The sequence below is a fragment of the Peromyscus eremicus genome, chromosome 9, assembly GCF_949786415.1.
Source record: "Peromyscus eremicus chromosome 9, PerEre_H2_v1, whole genome shotgun sequence".
Classification (NCBI taxonomy): domain Eukaryota; kingdom Metazoa; phylum Chordata; class Mammalia; order Rodentia; family Cricetidae; genus Peromyscus; species Peromyscus eremicus.
The window spans coordinates 35334313-35352557 of record NC_081425.1 but is presented as its reverse complement, the minus strand read 5'-3'; positions in this window follow the sequence as shown (position 1 = coordinate 35352557).

The following is an 18245-nucleotide window of genomic DNA, read 5'->3' as shown; positions in this document are numbered from 1 at the left end:
GATGGACAAAGATCATTCCTTGTGGGCAAACAAATGGCATAGAATGAATTGATCCAAAGGTTTTTATAAATTTGTGATATCTCTTAAGATCATACTTATATGTTATATCCATTCAACTTTTGCAAATTCTTTAGTAATTACAACAGCCCAGAATGTTAAATGGTAATGTTATTTTTATTTAATGCTGGAATTTCATTTTTATGGAAGGAACTGAGTATATCAGAATGGTAAACTAATGTCCTTAAGGGATTCATGAGAATACATTTTACCTGAGAAAAGAAAATTCTAGGGATAGTGAAAATCTACTTCTACTAGAAATGTAATCTTTTATCTCATAAACAATAGTTTCGAATAAAAATGAAACTGATGTGTCAGGTTTTGTGCTCAGCAACTGAAATGGCCTAAGCAAAGCCCCATTTTTTCATAAAATTGTGGCAGCCATTTTGAAAGGTAATTGTGTTCTCAATAATTTAGTTTTTCTTGCACTCTTGTGGTATATTTAAGTGTGATTAAAATACTGATACTCTCCTTCACTAGGAGTTTCAGTAGAGGCTCATTTTGCAAGAAAACACCTGTATGAACAAACCATTCTGTCGTCTTTCTAAAGTGGGGATTTGGGAGACATATGGGAAGCAAAAGAATGAACGCTATTGTATTCTCCTGGGCTGCGCATGGTTTTTCCTGTTGTCATCACAGAAGAAACATGCACTTGATGGGTCAAGAATAATCAGAAAATGTTACAAACTGAAACTCAAATAAGGCCCTATCTTTGTGTTTCTTAGTGTCACTAGCATTCTGCACAGGTTAGGATAGCTACAGTAGTCATACCAACAATTTTATAAGGAACCAAACCAAGATTGCCCATTTATGCTTCATTTTTCTATTGTGTTCATTTTTGTGAGTTGACTTTGGAGAAAATACAGACAGTATTAAAACCTAGCCCTTTCGATGTTTAGAGAAAGTGGTTTGATATTCATTCTAGGGTTTTATGTGTGGTTGAAAATGTCTGCCTTATATTTTGAGATATTTTCTCACTCGGTCCTGGAGATCACTGACTAGGTGAGGCTAGCTGCCCAGTGAGTCCCAGAGATCCACCTGTCACTGCCTCTTTAGTGCTTGGATTACAAGTGCACACCACTACAGACCTGACTGATTTTTTTCCAGATGCTGGGCATTGAAAACTTCCCAACTGAGCTATCTCTCCAACCCACATCTCAAATTATGCTACTAACAGGGATATTTTCCAAGTTCAAGAGTCCTTACTGTAAGGAAATAACAAAACAAAACATTGCTAAACAATATAGTATTAAATACTTAAACATAGTGTTAGGATTTTTTTTTCTGTTTGTGAAGAATCACTCTGGAAATTTGATGGGAATTGCATTGAATCTGTAGATTACTTGTGGTAGAATGGCCATTTATAACAATATTAATTCTTCTGATCCTACGCATGGGAGGTCTTTCCATTTTTTAGTATCTTCCTTGATTTTTTTTCTTCAAGGTCTTAAAGGTTTTATTTAGAGGTCTTTCTTTTCCTTTCTTATGTTTTTTTTTCAAGAGTTTGGAAGTAAAAATGCTTGCCCTATTATTACTTATATATGTTTGCCTGTCTGGATGTTCACATAGATTCTAATAGTGCACAGAAATACATGTGTCCACCCTAGAGGAATGTGAATTAAACAAAAGACATATAATGATGTAGTCACACCTAACCACATTTTGCAAAACAAGCCCTTTGCTATGATATATTATTTGTGGAGACTCGTAACAAAAATCTGCGACTATTTTACCTGAAAAATAGTGAATGATTGCTTATTATACATTATCCATTAAATTATGCAACTTATTTTGTTATTAATAAGTCAATATGTTGATAATAAGATAATAACAGTGCTTGCTGGTAAGCAGGCAGTTTATTATGAGAATAATTCTTTGTTAAAAGGAAGTAACAATCAGTAATAGGCACATTAAGGTAGAAGCTTAACTTTCCATAGTTCTTCTTAATATTTAACAATGAAATTTCTCCTGGGATGTAATCTGTGTTAGACAAATAATTAATACTAATGATCTCATCATTTGCCTTTGAGGTCTGTATATTTCTCCTGGTCCTTCATCCTTTTGTTCTCCCTCACCTTGCAGACACACAGAAAAAGAATAATCATTTCCTGTTTGTGTAATCTTTCCAAATTCGAATCAGATCCTGTTACACTAGTTTTTCATCATTTGGAAGGTTTCTTCTTTTAAATTTTAATACCCACAGCTCTGTACCTCATGCTTATCAGGCTTAAGTGGTCCTTAGCGCCTGTGGGGCAGCATTCCAATAGGAACTACAGTGTGTGGCCAGGTAAAAGGGTACCAAAGATTTTATTTCACTCCATATGTCTCTATGGTAGTTCCAAGAGTGATTTTTTCCCCCTCAAATTTCAGATCTTTTCTGCTTTTGTAATTTTGTCTCTGGTAGTGTGTCTCTGTGGATCACTTGAGTGAAACCAATCTGTGTATATTCAAATCTATTAGATTTGGTATGTTGCTTGTGGAGTGATTGTATCAGTTTTAATTCCAGTAATAGAATGAGTTTCTATTACTTTGTTTCCTTCTCAACATATGACAAGACCAGATGGATGCAAAATGCTAACTGGTTTTACTTTTAAGAGCAAATTTCCTGGGGCTAGGGAGATGGACCAGTGGATAAGAGCACTAGCTGCTCTTCCAGAGGACATGGGCTCTTCAAGAATCCACATGATGGCATGCAACTCCAGTTCCAGAGACTCCAAAGCCCTCTTCTGGTCTTTGCAGGTACTAGACAAGCATGTCCTGAATAGACATAGATTTAGGCAAGATAGCCACAGGGGAAAAAAAAGAAACAAAAACAAATTTCTTGATTTCTAGAGAGCCCGAACACCTTTTCCTATATTTATTGATGATTGAGCTTTCTCTTCCACAGGCTACGTTTGATTTCTTCTGGGCTAAGTAGGTTTAGGCTAAATAAGGCTTATCTTCTTATGCTTTTTCTTTTAATATTGACTTTCAATATGCAGAATTTCCTAACTTTATTACTTTATAGCTTATTAATCTGATCCTTTTTGTTTTACTTCTGGTCTATTAAGAGACAGCTTGCTTTTATTTCTTCCAACTATTGCAATACTTTAAAGGTAGCTCTTGGAGCTATCTGGAATTCATTTCAGTTCATGGGATGAGGAAGGGAATCCGATATTTTCCCCCATGTGTCTAGTCAATTATCCGAGCCATACTTGTTGAAATGTTCATATTTTCTTGGCTGATGTAGACTTCTCTTATACATCAAGATAACCAATATACACAGGCTGATTTCTGAGCTCCTATTCTCTGCTATAGTATCTTAACACCTTTGGTAATATAGTTGGTAATAAAACTTTCTGTTTTGAAGGCAGACTCCCTTTTGATCCCTAATAAAAGCTTGTCAAGGTTCCAAATAAGACAAGCCAAGTGGGATTGTATTTGAAATTGCATTGTTACATTTTTCAAGCATAGAAGAAAATTAAGTCTGATTTTACTTAATTTCCTATGCATCCTATGAAGAAAATTTTGTACTTTGTATTTTAAGAGTTGTACATTGACCTCCTGAAGACAGCTGCCTTTGGAGCATTATGGGGAGCTGTTCTTTAAGCATACTGCTGGAAAGAGAGTCTAAATGGGAGGGTTTCATCAAATTTCTTCTCTCAGAACTCAGGGAATCCCATTGAAGCAGAGGAGAAGAGAGCCAGAGGGGATGGAGGACACTAGGAGAACAGGCTCTCTGAATCAACTAAATAAGGCACATATGAGCTCACAGAGACTGAAGTAGAATCACAGGACCTACATGGATCTGCACCAGGTCCTCTGCATATATATTATACTATTAGCTTACTATTTTTATGGGACTCTTAACTATGAGAACAAGTAGGTCTCTCTGACTCGTGTGCCTGTTCCTGGGACTCTTTTCCTCTCAAGGTTGTGGGTTCATGACCCACGTTGGGTGCCAGATATTGGTGAAATTATTAAGGCCACTCCACATAGTTACAAGGGAGATTTATTTTGTGGGGTAACTTACAAGTGAAGGGATAGGTAACAGGGTCTGGGAAAGGTGTAGCATAGTCCGGAGGTGTTCCCTGGAGAACTCTGCTTGGTCTACCTCCAGTGTCCAGGGTCCAGGAACCAAGAGAGCTGGTGCATCTGGATCTCAGGTCTTTAGGGTCCTCTCTCAGCCCCACCTTGTAGGCATGACAGTTACCAAAGCCTCAATGGGGGTTGGAACTTCCAGATCAAAGCTAGAATGGCTACCCACTACAGGTTGCTTTGATAGGATAGTTTTTGTTTTATCTTATATTTTATTTTGTCATGTTTTATTGTTTTCTCTTAGATGCCCTTTTTTTCTAATGAGAGACAAAAAGGGAGTGGATCCAGAGGGGAGGGCTTGTGGGGGTGGAACTGGGAAGAGTAGAGAGAGGGGAAACTATAATCAGGATATATTGTATGAGAAAAGAATATGTTCAATAAAAGGAAAAAAAGAATGCTGCTGGATGCTTCACACTTCTTTGACTCAAAGATGAAAAACCAAGCAAGTTCATCTTCTGGGAGCAGCCTCTGTGGTAGTCAGTTTCTTGTTACTCTGAAAAACTATCCAGGAAAATAGTGAAAGAGGAAAATGGCTCACAATTCAGAGATTATAATTTAGGGTCATCTAGATCCATTGCTTTGAGCTGGAGTTGAGGCAGAACATTGTGGCAGGGGGAGGGGAGTGGGTGGCAGAAGTAGCTTACCTCATGTTGGCCAAGAAGGACAGAGAAAGGAAGGGAGAGGGAGGGGGAGGAGGAGAGGGAATGAGATGAGGAAGAAGGGAAATAGGGAAAGGGGCAAAGGTAGAGATGGAGAAAAGTGGGAGGCGGGATCCTGGAACAAGATATATTCTCCAAGGACATGACCCCAGTGATTGACTTCCTCTAACTAGACCCAATCTAGGAATAATTCCATCACTTCCTAGTATTGGTATCAAATTAGGATCTAGCACTAGATTAATCCACTGGTTAGAGCAGATCCTTCAGTGACTGAATTTACCAGCTGAGGCCTGAACCTTTAACATTTGCACCTGATACAGACACGTGATATTCAAATTATAGCAGCTCATAGGATGTACAAATTAAGACTTGGAAAAAGAAAAAGGTCAGTCATTAGGAGAAAGATGATATTGAAATTCCACTTACATATTCTCCAAGTCTATTACCTTCCTGATTCCATAGTGATGTAACTTTTCTTATACAGGAGAGGAAGGAAGAGATAAAGAAATGGTGAATAACTTTAAGATGTTAAGATGGTAAGGGGTAATGCATAAAATCCATACATCGTACAGTATATGTAGATATAACTTTAGAGATTGTCTAATCCACTCATTTAATAGATGGGTAAAATGATGACTCAGATAAAGAAGCTTGTGCAAAGTATTTTAATTTGTAATGGAAAAGGCAAGATTATTGGATTACCTGGTTCATTATTCAATAGTGTACAAATAAAAATATTCAAAGAACAAAAATAAATAATAATTATACTTTCACTGAAACTTGATGCTTCCAGATTTCACCACTTCCACTATTTTATTACTGTTTTAAATGTCTTCATGTTTCAAAATTTTGAATTTTTCACAGCATAAAACAATGCCTCAGTCTATTTATCTATGTATCTACCATCTACCTATCAATCTATCCTTCCTTCCTTCCTTCCATCCATTCATCCATCCATCCATCCATCCATCCATCCATCCATCTACCTACCTACCTGTCATCTACAAGACATCTAATAGACACTTATCTCTATTTCTATACTTTATTCTGCTGTTGTATGAATAATTCAAGAGCAGCCTGTACTGACTGATTTGTGTAGCTGTATAGGAACATTGCCTGTTCTAAGTTTGAATCTGTTGAAAAAGAGTTCATAAATATTTTTATTAAATATAGTGATATAATGTATTTACAAGCATTTTAATAGACATTTTAACACTATTTTCTTTTTTCACTTAAAAATGGGAAATACTTTTTAGTGCCAATTTTAATCATTCAGACATAATTAATAGTATATTGAAAAGTCATTTCATACTTGTACTTCGTAGTGGTAATATATTTTATTTAACTGTGATTCAAAATTATGTTATATTAAAGTATGACAAAATTATAATAAAATCATTTAATCTAGAAAGGTTAAAAGAGTAATTTTAGGGACATGCTAAATAGAAAAAGATAACACAGCAAGCTATTCCTCTTTTACAGAGTATATTTATAGAAAGAGCTTATTATGTCATTTCTTACATTCATATCAAGTACTTTAATTCTTTTATCTCATCTCTTACCTGCACTTAACCTCCCAATTGTGGTCCCTTCCCTATTCTCTAGTAGTTTCCCTTCTAGATTCAAATTCATGACTTGATTTTTTAAGATTCCAATGGAGGTTTCTTAGGTTTTGGACTTTTTTTTTGATAGTCTCTGGCCCCTGTGGGAAGCATTGTCAGCCCAAGTGGCATAACTTCTTATATATATGTGTGTGTGTGTGTGTGTGTGTGTGTGTGTGTGTATGCATAAGCTTATATATTATATATAATTGTTTATATTTTAGGTAAATAACAATAATTGATTTCTTTAGGATTTATCAATCAACCGTAGTTTTATTGTCCCTCCCCCTCCCTCTCTCTACTGTATTTACCCTCCCTCTTCTCCCCAGTTAAGGCCACCTTCCTATTTTTCCAAGTTCTCCACCTCGTATCACCTCTATTCTATTTCCCCCTTCTGTAGTACTCTTCTCTATTGTCCCTTTTTACTTTACTGGTTTCTGTGGTTATTCTAGGTTGTATATTCTCATCTGAAGATTAGGGGCTAGAGACCACAGGTAAGAGAGAACATGGGGTGTTTGTCTCTTTGGGTCTGGGTCACCTCACTCCATATAATATTTTCTAGTTCCACCCATTTACTTGTAAATTTATTGATTTCATTTTTCCTTACAGCTGAATAGTATTCCACAGTGTATATGTTCAACATTTTCGTTATCCATTCATAAGTTGAAGGGTATTTAGTTTGTTTCCATTTGTTAAATATTGTGAGAAAAGAGGCAATAAATACAGATGAGCATGTATCTGTGGAGTAGGATGTGGACTCCTTCGGGTATATGCCAATGAGGGATATGGCTGGGCTATATTGTAGATCTATTTCAGATTTTTGAGAATCCTCCAGAGTGGCCATGCCATTTTGCATTGCCACCAGCAGTGAATGAGGGTTCTCCTTTAAAGACATATCTTTAGTTGTTTTTCCAAAGTGATTTTGAATCCTGTTGACAATTAATATTAACCCCCACAGCACTATTTGTGAGAGGATATCCCAAAGCTGGTTCTTTCTATTCAGAGCCACTCTCTTAGGTCGATATTTTGGGGGACCTATAATGCTACATTGCTCCCCAATTCACATCTTTACTATCTACTTGCTGATGTAAGCCCTGTATCACAGCAGTTAGAGTTCTCTGTTGAAATCATGTAGCTCAAACCTGATCCTTCTCTGCAGCATGAATTCAATCTGTTTGGTAAATTTGGTCTCCCTGACTTGGAAAGTTCTGGAAGTGTAGGCACCCTCTACTGCATCCCCTATCTCTTCAGTTTACTGTGGTTACTTCTCTCATCCTCGGGCTTATCATGCACTAGCCTCTGTACCTTTCAACAAGGATTATATATGAACCTCTCTGAAGAAATCCCCTGGAGTCACTTTCATTTGGCTTGAGGTACAGTGGGAATGAGAGAAAATACCCAGCCTACATCACCTCCATGACTCTCTATAAAGTATTCTCAACTCAGCAGGCTTAGGGCATCCATCTTCTGATGGAAGTGTAAGGGGTGAGTGGAGAGGATGTATTTGCATAACTAACTTTGGACCAACTCTCACAAATCACATATAGGTGCTTCAGCATATCTCTTTGGCATACTTTACAACCTTTCTCTTCAGGTTTAGAGCTTCAGCTAAATCTGTGTGACAACAGGTAATTTCCTACCAAGCATATACTCTTCTGCATGCCAAGGTACTTTCTTGGGTTGCTCAGTTTTAAGCTGAAAGAAGCAGAATTCATTTTTGGCCTGTGGTAGAGTCACTACAGCATACCCCACATTTTCAAATTTCAGCTGTCTTTAATTTTTAACAATGATGCTTCCCCCTTTCTCTTCTCTCTTCTTCCTCCATCCCTCCACTATGTACGTAGGTTTACATATGAGCATTATGGAAAATAGTGGTATATTAAGGGTTATCTAGAGAAACAGAATTCTGTTCAGAATTGGTTCATGTAATTATGGAAACTTAAATATTCAAAGCAAGCTGGAAATTCATCTTAGAGTTGATGGTGGTCTTGAGTCTAACATTTACAAGCTGAGTCAGCAGACTGTAAACTCAGGGAAGACTTCTGTATTACAGAGTGTTAGACAATTTTCCTTTTGCAAAACTTCAGCTTTTATCTTAAGGCCTTCAATTAATAAGCTGAGCCTTACCCCTACCATGAATGATTTACTAAAATTCACTGACTGTAAATGCTGGTCACTCTTAAAAAAATACTTTCAAAGCTACACCTAGATGAGGGTTGATCCTATAGCTTGTCTAGACTGACAGAAGTAATACCCATAGCTAGGTAGAACTGTGGACTTTTCTTTTTTTCCTTAATTTATTTCTCAACAATGTAAAAGGCTAAGACCTGTTTTTATCATCCCAAGCATTCACCTCTCATTGTTCATGGACAAAAAGACATCAGACTACTAAGCATTTGGTCATGTAGTGCTCAGGTTTACATCTGTCTTCCTGACTAAATTATGAGCCACTGAAGGCAGGTCTCACATCTGCTTTATTTGCTATCACCTGTCCATTGGTAACAACGGGAATTTAGGAAGGAGAAACTGAGGTAATAGCTGCAGTCATCCAGCCCATTTAACCAGGCTCAGAAAGAAGACTTAGGGACAGAGATGAGGAAGGCACAATCAATAGGTATATGCTACAAAATTCCTATTTTCAGTCTCAAAACCAAGCAAGGTGGCTGAAGTAAGATGGGGTGAAGATCAATGTGGCAGGAAGGTCGTCAACAGACATCTTATTCTAGGGTAGTTTATTTCTTTGCATTATCACTATATGTAGAAAGAATCAGGGAGAAGTAATGTTGTACAACCAAGCGACTGTGTATTGATATTTCGACAAGCTGAGGATTAAAATGCACTTGTTAAAACTGAAGTGCAAAATGTTTCAAAGGGCTTTTGAAGCTGGGCTGTTTTGAAATTGGGAACTCAAGGACAGTGGAAATGGAGAAAGCATTGTATTCAAGGCCAAAGGGGTTGATGGGAGGACCCGAGGGCTGTTTTGTCCTCTGTGTTGTGTGACCATGAAATTCTAGGAAAGGAATGAGAAACTTTCCTGCCCCTTGTGTATCCTTACATAAATTCTGTGATTTCCACCCATTTTTTTCTTTCTTCTTTAATCACTCAATTAGTATATCTGATGCCCGGGATGGGGGAAAGTAACTGAAAAGATAGTATGGAGTTTTCTGCAGTTCGTTTTCTTCAGGCCTTAGATTTAACACCGGGCTAGTCTCATTTCTTCCCTGCCTCCACAGGGTGTAGTGTTCATGGAAAATGAACTCTGTGTGGCTAGAACTCATGTGGCTACCATGAAGCCAACAGTTAGTGCAAAGATGGAGGAGAGGTGAGAAGAACAAATCTACTCATTGCTGGCCAGGTGGAAATAGCACAGTGGGTGCTCTCTCTCTGCCACTTCTCACTTACTCCATGGATGGAAAGTGATGCATTTTTTTTTTTTTATAATCAGAGGAATGTAGATTTATCCAGGAAAAAGAAAATAATTTAAGTGACTGTCTTTTTCTCTCTTTCTGCTTCTGTCTTTGTCTCTCTGTCTCTGTGTTGCTGAGGAAACTAAAGTTCAAATATTTTAGTGATTTGTATAGGTTATCAACAAGAAATTAATGGATTTGGGATTGAAACCCATTTGATAGCAAATATTTGTTGGTCTTCTCTACTGTTTCCTGCCTGTGTTGCAAGTAAATAAATATCTTGTAGAAAATGACAATAAATTCTGCAATATGACTAGACTGTCAATTCTCCAAATATCGTCTTTATCCCTTGATCTATTGGTAGACTCTGAAATACACCCATGTACATACATAAACACAATTACATGCCCCTTAGGGCACCCTGTGAGCTGTATGTGTAATACATACATATGATGTATACATTGTCACCTGTAGTACTACTTACAATTCTAAAGGGTAGGTAATGTAATTCATACTACTGAGAAAGAAACAGAGACTTAGACGGGTATATTCCTTAAGGCATGTATCAAGTAAAGCAGCTGAGATGGGAAACCATGCACATGTGCAGTCAAAGCTGTGTTGTTAGTCACACCACCCAAGAAGCAAATAATGAGAGGGTTCCCTGGATCTGCACTATAATTGGTAATATCTACAATAACAATAAAAATCACATGTCTTCTACATAAGGGTGCTCCATCAGTTGTTGGAACTAATCACATAAAGCAGGCAATTATATGATTTGATAAAGCAATGATGGATATTAATGTAAGGCCACCATAGGCATCAAGTGTAAAACCTGTTCACATCCTCATCACAGCAGTTCAGTGGACAGACTATTGCTTTTCTCCCATCACAGGGTTTGTGCTTATTGAGGATTATGTTAGGAAAGGAGGCTCTTGGGGAAAGGTGACAGGAATATTAATCACTGAGAAAAAGCCTATCAGATGCAGACAGCTGAACAGGAGAAGGTACCACACAGCAAGGGAAGTATGTGTTTAGACACACAAAGGAGAAACAAAAGTGTCATGTGCAGGAAAAAGACCATAGATGTTCAGTGATGCTGAGATCTGAGAGAAAGAAAAGGTATATGGAGAGTTTGGTCAGAGAGGATTTGTTTTCTTGTTAAAAGTGAAAAAGTTGATTTCTTGACCGATGGTTATGGCCCTATGAGAATCTGAAGAAATATATAAACTTTTCAACAGATAAATAATATGCACTGGGACTGTGTGCAGAGCAACCCACCCTACACTTATACAATTTCATGTATGACTCATATGGCTGTCCTGAGTCCCCAGGATGTAGACTAGGGAGTATTTCTGTTATAGAGAATGCTACAAGTACAATGTACTTAGAAATGGAGGAAGTTGGGATACTAGATGGTTAACTTTTTTTTCCTATGGAAAATGTTGCTCCTTGTACTTGAGATTATTTGCCCATTTCTGATTTTCCTCCACCTATTTTGAAAACTGTTTTGAACAAATGAAGTGGCATGTGACGTGAGAGAGAAGAAAGATAAGGCAGAAGGAAACAGCACCACCTCTTGGGTGTCTAATGAGTCCCAGGTGATTGACATATTTGTCTCAATAAGTTTTCACAATGCATCTTCAAAATTCATTCTTATGTTAGAGAAAAGAGAATAGAAACACATTTACAAAAATCCTGATTCATCTTCATTCAGTTAAAGGGAGTCCCAGATATGAGCCCAGAATTTTTTTTTTCTAAAGCCCCATGTTTTGTACATAACACTACTCAACATCTCGGAGACAAGAATATGATGGTTTCTGTGGCATTTCCCACTCACTACCTTTCTTTGCCATCTAACAGACTCAACAAAGAAAAACCTCAGATTCTCTTTCAGTAAATGCTTGGGTAATAAAACAGTTTGGCATTTTATTTGTCTGTCTTCTCAAGCTGGAGTTTTATTTATTGCATGAGTTTTATGTAAGTTAATAAAAGTCAATAAACTCAATATTCCAGAAATCTTTTGCAATTTAACATCTAGATAATTAGGGTAACAAAAGGAAGTTAATTCAATGCTTGTTTATGAAGGTGATTAACTCAATCTCATTTGTCTCCCTGAAGAGTTTCGATAGAAAGTATTGTGCATCCTCTCCATCTAAGGAGATGGATGCAGGAACAAAAGATATGTTATGAACTCTTCCAAACCACCATGCCCTTTTAGCTAAGTATGGCAGCTTAATTAAAGTTATTTTAAGTAATAGTTAATTGTGCTTAATTAAAGTAATTATGGAATTAGCCTTGGGAATATGAATGAACCACAATGCAGACATGTTTGGCCTCTTCAGATCAAGTATACTAGTTTTCTTAGATCCCAAAATACCTCTGTATGTGTGAATCAAAGACAATATGACATAAAGCCTGGATTATAGCTTTGGTTATCCAAAACTAATACTAACAATGAGTAACTGAATGATGGATATAAATATCTGTGTGTGTATGAATGATGTCACAGAGTGTACTGTGTTTTCTCCCAAAGTACAGTGTGTGAGAGTATATTAAATTTGATTTATTTTAATGTAGGATTACTTTGGGGAAAGCAAATGAAGAGTAAAGGTCTAGAAGGCAATGCTGTTTATGTTTTCAAGGACTAAATTGTCCTTTTTTGTACATGCATTATTCATATTTACCAGATGCTTTAGGGATTCTGGCTGACTTTAGGAAAGATCTAGCATGTTTTTACTTGGAGATATAATTTAAACTGAAACATCTAGGTCTGGCATTGTTACCACTGTGGTCTTGATTTAATAAGAGCCACTGGATATGTAGGCAAATGGATAGTCTTCCCTGGGTCTTGGTAGTGCTTGCTAATAACATCCCTTAATGGCTTCTTGGCTTTCCTGAAGTTGAAAATCTATCATTATGTTTATTGGGAGAATTTCTAGTGAATTATAATGAGAATGATTCTTAAAGTACAGTGTCCCAGAATCTTTTAAGTTGTATTTTTTCAAATTTCATTTCAGATTTCCAAAGTATTGTCCATCTAACTGACACTCTCAGCAATAAAATAGTCTCAAGAAGGCTCGTGACTGACATAAGCTTCCTTCTACATGTTCGGCCTCCTTAGTTACCTAATTGGTTTGTCTGGTGTGTAAATCTCTCTGTCCTCTATTAAAATGAGTGTTGTTTGTCGTAAGTTTTTATTGAGTATAAGGCACACTGGAACGGAGGAGTGGGGTGGAAGCCACAGAGATTAGGTCATATAGCAGGGAAGACAAGAAGAGACCCTTTCTCAAATGCTATGGAAGATGAGGACTGGCACCTGAGGTTGTCATGTGACCTGTACATGAGGACTGTGGTACATGCACACACACACACACACACACACACACACACACACACACACACATATCTACCCTTCTTTAACCCCTCATGTTCTCACACATATTCTCTCTCTCTCTCTCTCTCTCTCTCTCTCTCTCTCTCTCTCTCTCTCTCTCTCACACACACACACACACACACACACACACATCTACCCTTCTTTAACTCCTCATGTTCTCACACATATTCTCTCTCTCTCTCTCTCTCTCTCTCTCTCTCTCTCTCTCTCACACACACACACACACACATCTACCCTTCTTTAACTCCTCATGTTCTCACACATATTCTCTCTCTCTCTCTCTCTCTCTCTCTCTCTCTCTCTCTCTCTCTCTCTCTCTCACACACACACACACACACACACACACATCTACCCTTCTTTAACCCCTCATGTTCTCACACATATTCTCTCTCTCTCTCTCTCTCTCTCTCTCTCTCTCTCTCTCTCTCTCTCACACACACACACACACACACACACATCTACCCTTCTTTAACCCCTCATGTTCTCACACATATTCTCTCACACACAGCACACAACATACACAACGCGCACACACACACACACACACACACACACACACACACACAGTAGAGAAAATAAGAAGTTCTGACACTCACTTCTCAGGTTTGGTTAGAGGGGGCCACATCGGTCATTCCCAGTAGTAGAAGATCACAGCACAAAAGGCTCTTAGTAGAGTATCTAACTTTCTCAAAGTTTATCAAACAGCTCATGAATCTCCCTGAAACTAGGAGATACATTTAAAGCATTGATCAACTTTTATAATGAGTTTATTTTAAGTAGAAATGTAGTTGTCACTTAATAAAAAATTTATAGTAATTCATGTTTATTATACAAAAGGTCAGAAAACACCACATAAAGGAAAAATATTAACAAACAAATACACCCCACTGGCCAGAGTTAAATGTAGCAGAGGTGCCACAGAGGTCCAGTACAACAATTTTCTGTATTTCTGGGTAGATAGCTAAAAGAAATTCTTGGTATGCTAGGTTGAAAGTAGGAAGTGTGAGCTGGGCGGTGGTGGCGCACGCCTTTAATCCCAGCACTCGGGAGGCAGAGGCAGGCGGATCTCTATGAGTTCGAGGCCAGCCTGGTATCCAAAGCGAGTTCCAGGAAAGGCGCAAAGCTACACAGAGAAACCCTGTCTCGAAAAACCAAAAAAAAAAAAAAAAAAAGAAAAAAGAAAAAAAGAAGAAAGTAGGAAGCGTGGTGTAAATCTGATGTTGTTAGTTATTGCCTTCCTCCTCATGCAGAGACAGGTTTTTATTATTTCTTTCATTGAAAGTAGATTTTTTTCATACAGTGTATATATAATGGGCTTCCCTCCTTCTGTTCCTCTCAGATCCTCCTCACCTACCATCCCATCTACATCCACCCCTGTCTCTCATTAGAAAACAAACAGGCATCTGAAGGATAATGATAAAATAAAATAAATTAGATAACATAACAACAACAACCAAAGCCAAATCAGAATAGGACAAAACAGGAACTAGAAGGAAAAGAGCTCAAGAAAAGGCACAAGAAGCAGATATAAGTCCAGAGACCCACTGGTTTGCACTCTCAGGAATCCCATTCAAACAAAACTGAAAGCTATAATTCATAAGCAATGGACCTGTAGGGTAAGAACTAAATAAACAAATAAAAGGAAACTATATATATAAAAGCCCTGATAAGACATTATGGCACAAGGACCCTCAAACGATGCTGGGTTCTTGTTAGAGATGGAGATGTATGTTCCCTTTTCCTTTCATCTCTAGGACTGAAAGACCCTTGAAGGCCCTGTGCTTCCTGCCTTAGTCTCTGTGAGTTCATGTGTTATCAGTCCTCTTGGATTTAGAAGACCTTGTTTCCTTGGTGTCCTCCATCCTCTCTGGCTTTACACTCTTTCTGCCTCCTCCTCTTCAGGGTTACTTGAGGCCTGAGGGGAGGGATTTGATGAAGACATTCCTTTTAGGGCTGAGTGTTCTAAGGTCTCCCACTCTCTGCGTATTTTGTGGCTGTGGGCCTCTCTGTATTTGTTCCCATCTGCTGTAAAAGGAAGCTTCTCTGATGATGGCTGAACAAGGCACTGATCCAGGAGTATAGCACAATGCCACTAGGAAACATTGTATTGTTATATTCTTTTAGTAGCACAGTAGAATTTGGCTTTCTTCTAGGTCCCTGGGCTATCTAGTCTCAGGTTCTTGTCACTCAGGCAGTGTTGGGTATGGGTTCCATCTCAAGGAGTGGGTTTTATGTTGAATCAGATGTTGGTTGGTTACTCCCACAAACTTGCACTAGAATATCTTGTGGTAAGGACACCATTGTAGATGGAAAGTTTGTAGCTGGGTTATTGTTTACCTTTCTCCTTTGGCAGTGTGCAGAGTACCTTCCAGTTCCTACAACACTAGACCATAGGTGTGAATGCTCTAGGTTGGCACCTGCTCAACTTATGTTCAATGAGTTGTGTAGAAGTTGTTTTCAGCAATGGGGCTTTGCCTTCAGTTTGTGGAGATATCCTTGGCAACAGCCTGAGTATTTTGTGGGTTCCCATAATTAATTGATCAAGAACTTAATTATGTGTAAATCATTGCTGGTACTGGAAGCTTCAGTTGATTACAAGATGGCCAGTTGGGGCCAAAGTAACCTGTGGGTTCCCAGGGAACCCCTTCACGCCTTCAAAACCAGTACCACCTGCACAACTTTTACACTAGCAAGTTTGGCTGCCAGCAGGAGATAAAAGCTCAGCCAGTTCTGGAACACAGATTATGTGTTCTGACTCAGAGGAAATACTTTCTGGAAGATTTCACCTCAATGATACTGATCTCTCCTAATCATTGCTAATTTCTTAGCTCCAGCTAACCTGCCCTAGTAACGTAAAGGTTTCACTTCATTGGTGCTGGTCTCTTGTTAATCATGGTTGACTCTTCAGCCCAAGCTGACCAGAATGACAGAATGTTAATTCAATATAGCAAATGACCTCATAGATAGAGTCTTTGAACTTCCCTTTGAAACTTCACAAGCTAGGCCTCCATTCTCTTCATGGCTTTCAACATTCTTATCTTCCAAGCTCCCATAGAACATCCCACTGAGCTCTCCACATTCAATGACTTTTCTAGCTTAAATTCCAAAATTCCTCCACAATCCTACCCAAAACATCATCAGGGCTGTCAGAGCAATACTCCACAGTGCTGGCACCAACTTGTCTTAGGGTTTCTATTGCTGTAGCTTGCTCATTCTGCTTTCCTGGGGAAAACTGTGCTCCTGCTGTCAACATTCCTTAGTTGCCTGAAGTTCTTTGTCTAGAATTGAGTCTTCCTGAGCTTTCCTCCTTCCTTGTTAGCATGTCTGTTGATGCTACCCTTGTTCAGGTCTTCTTTTGGCATCCATGTTGGTGAGACTTCATGGGTATAGCTTCTCTGACATTTCTAGGAGACGCAATCTCTCAGCATACTTCCTGTTCCTCCTGCTGTCTCCTCTTCTACAATGTTCATGAGCCTTAGGTGCAGGGGTTGTTTTCTAGATGAATAAACTGGGATTGGGCTCTCCAACTCTGCCTTTTGGTCAGTTGTGGTCTTCCATGATGGTCTTCATCTGCTGCAAAGAAAAATTTCCTTGGTGAGGGGTAAGAACTGCACTAAGTTAGACTCTGGAGAAGGATGTGTCCATAGCAGTTTCTTTACACGTATCCTCTGTTTCATCAATGTGGCATCAGCTCTGTCTGCTCTGCATTTTAGCAGTTGTTTTTCATTTTGGTAAGTTCCAGTTGATTCTTTTTCATACCTGTCTGGGCATTCTTGATAGTCCTCTGTGTCTTTCTTGGATGCAGCAGAACAATGCGTCTATTTTCTATTCCAGTCTGTTAGTCCATGTCTTTTTATTGGGGAATTGAGACCATTAATATTTAGAGTTATTATTGAGCAGTGCTTATTAACTTTTGTTATTTGTTGTAGTGGTATATTTTTCCTTCTCTTGATTAACTGTTCTGGGATTCTTTATTCATTTTGTCCTCTTGGGTGTAGTTAACCTCTTCAGCCTGAAGTTTTCCTTCTATTGTCTTCTGTAGATTTATGTCTATCAAATTACTTAAATTTTTTTTTTTCATGAAATGATTTTCTTTCTCTTCTCACTGTGATTGATAGTTTTGGTAGTATAGTAGTTTTGGTAGCATGTGTGATCTTTCAGCTCTTATCTAGGCCTTTCTAGCTCTCAGAGTCTCCTTTGAAAAGTCGAGTGTAAATAATCTAATTAAAAAATAGGGTATAAGGTTTCTAGCATGACAATTAGGATGTTTGGCCATCCCATCACCAGAGTAGGTCTGGATGCAGAGATCCATGACTAGGCCCCAGGTGGATCTCTGGGAGTCCAATTAGTGAGAATGAGGAGGGTTTATATGAGAGAGAATTGTTGAGACCAAGGTCGGATAAAGCACAGAGACAAATAGCCAAACAAACGGAAACACATGAAATATGAACCAATGGCTGAGGGTTCACCAACTGGATCAGGCCCTCTGAGTGGGTGAGACAGTTGATTGGCCTGATCTGTTTGGGAGGCATCCAGGCAGTGGCACTGGGTCCTGTGCTCATTGCATGAGTCGGCTGTTTGAAACCTGGGGCCTATGCAGGGTCCCTTGGCTCGGCCTGGGAGGAGGGGACTGGACCTGCCTGGACTGAGTCCACCAGGTTGATCTCAGTCTGTGGGGAAGGCTTTGCCCTGGAGGAGATTGGAATGGGGGGCGGGCTGGGGGGAAGGTGAGGGGGGCGGGAGGGGGGAGAACAAGGGAATTTGTGCCTGTATGTAGAACTTAATTGTATTGCAAAATAAAAATTAAAAAAAAAAATAAAAAAAAAATAGGGTATAGATCTAAACAGAGAATTCTCAACAGAAGAATCTCAAATGGCCAAAAATCATTTAAGGAATTGCTCAACATTCTTAGTCATCATGGAAATGTAAATCAAAATGACTCTGAGACACCATCTTACACCTGTCAGAATGGCTAAAATAAAAAACACTAATGACATCTTATGTTGGAGAGAATGTGGAACAAGAGGAATACTCCTCCAGTGTTGGT